The sequence below is a fragment of the Rhipicephalus sanguineus genome, chromosome 1, assembly GCF_013339695.2.
Source record: "Rhipicephalus sanguineus isolate Rsan-2018 chromosome 1, BIME_Rsan_1.4, whole genome shotgun sequence".
Taxonomy (NCBI): Eukaryota; Metazoa; Arthropoda; class Arachnida; order Ixodida; family Ixodidae; genus Rhipicephalus; species Rhipicephalus sanguineus.
Window position 1 is genome coordinate 124,436,394 of NC_051176.1, and position 2,058 is coordinate 124,438,451.

General features: G+C 49.5%; 2 non-coding genes across 2 annotated transcripts; both read right to left on the reverse strand.

The window, feature by feature from the left end:
* Positions 1 to 1,246: 1,246 nt before the first annotated feature.
* Trnaq-cug (transfer RNA glutamine (anticodon CUG)) lies at positions 1,247 to 1,318 on the reverse strand. Its single transcript has one exon. It is a non-coding gene; the product is annotated as a tRNA-Gln (tRNA).
* A 6-nt stretch (positions 1,319 to 1,324) lies between these two features.
* Positions 1,325 to 1,396, reverse strand: Trnae-cuc (transfer RNA glutamic acid (anticodon CUC)). The gene has a single exon. It is a non-coding gene; the product is annotated as a tRNA-Glu (tRNA).
* Positions 1,397 to 2,058: the final 662 nt, after the last annotated feature.

The window sequence follows — 2,058 nt, forward strand, 5'->3', positions numbered from 1 at the left end:
CACGTAGTTTGTTAGTGTCGATGGTCACTTTTCACGCCATTTGCCTGTCAACTCTGGAGTCCCACAAGGAGGTAGGTCCACTTGCTTTTCTAATATATATCAACGACAGTGTCGAGGCAATTAGTTATTCAGTACAGATTACACTTTTTGCAGACGACTGGTCGCTGTTGAATGAAATTAAAAGTCCAGGTGATTAAATTTTGCTGACTCTACTAACATTCACAACATACATCCACAACAAGTGTGTTCGAAGCGCGGAAACTACGCGTTACGTCTTGTCGAGTACGTCTTGAATGCCAGCTTGCACAACGTACTTGAAGAAAACTACAAAACTGAAAGAGCGTAGAGCCCGACATTCAGGACGCTAGTGTTTTCGAAACAACTGTATTTACAGTATGTACAAAGTAATGACGTTTACAGAGACTTCTTCAAATGTCGACTGGCGAGGAGCCTTCTACCCGCTTTTCAAGACTGGCCCCATTGGTGGTGGCCTATTGCAAGAGAGCAAGGAGGTCCGTAGTTCAGGTACGGCACACTCGACGCCTAGACGCTGCGCCGTGCTCCCTCAAGGGCTGCAGAAATTAGCGTCCCCCCCCCCCCCCCCCAGAACCACTACAACAACAACACTCGACGCCGGGCCAGCACGTGGGACACCCCGCCGATCACACGCCGGCCTCGTGGTCCTTGCTCCCCATTTTTCCTCCGAAGAGCGCTGTTTTCCACGGAGATCCCAATGCAGGGAAAGCTAGCAAGACAACGGCTACGTCGCATCGGCAGTTGGAAGCAATGCCTGGGAAAGCGCGGGCACAGCCGCTGCGGATGGCACCTGCACACCTGTGCACGTCGTTATCCCTCCTCCCTTTCGGGGAATGCACTGCCGGCCACAACAGGGGGAAGAGATGAGCACGTGTGCGGAGTGTCCTCCGCCCCCTGTCTAAGAAGCATCTTTTCCAAAGAATCACTCAACAACAACAACACTTGACGTGACAAGAGGGGAGAGCCACCTCATCCGCTCCTGTTTTCAAGATACACACGATTCTTTCAATGTTTACTATGAAGAATGTTCTATTACTTCAACGACTGTAGCGGTTTAATTGTGACGTCGTCGCCGATTGCTTTTATATCTTTTGTTCTAACTTGTCGCTGTCTACATACATTGTTGTACGGGCTTATTGAAAGAGAAATGAACATTAAAACTTAATTCGTACTATATATTGCCACGCTTATGAAAAAAAAAAAAAATAGCAGGTCTCACTGAGATTTGAACTCGGATCGCTGGATTCAGAGTCCAGAGTGCTAACCGTTACACCATGAGACCACACTCTTCCGGCGCCGGGAATCGAACCCGGGCCTCCTGGGTGAGAGCCAGGTATCCTAGCCACTTGACCACGCCGGAGTTGAGGGGCGGGTGGACATACGGGCTAAAACTGGCGTCGTTATACACGTGGAACACAATGTATGTCGCATTGTCTCCATTCTAAAAATAAGAAACAAAGAACTAGCGAGAAAAAATTAACATCATGTAGAGCGGCACATGCCTTCGGAACAAAACCGGGAGCTGGCTTTCAAAGAGGACGATGACGACCGACATGGCTGAGATACATTTATTATTACTAATTGTTTTTGAGGGTGTTGCCTGTCTGTCTGTTTGTTTGTTTGTTTGTTTGTTTGTTTGTTTTCATGTCTAAATCCTCTGCTAACTGACCACCCCATGCTTTGCTTCGCCTAATAGGCGGTCGCAATGTCATCGCGGCCGCAATGTTCGGGTACTAACACGATCAGAACATGCCTTAAACAAGAAAAGTGTGGTCACCACGGAACGCATTTGGCAACATCGTGTGCGAGGATAGGAGAGAAGGGACCGCCACGGCGGATCAGTGGTTGCGGAGCGCGGCTGCTGACCCGAAGGCGGCGGGTTTGATCCCGGCCGTGGCGGTCGCATTTTGGTGGAGGCGAAGTGGTAGAGGCCCGTGTACTTCCGGAGCCCTCCACTACGGCGTCCCGCATAATCATGTCGTGGTTTTGGGACGTAAAACCCCGGGTATTATTATTATTATT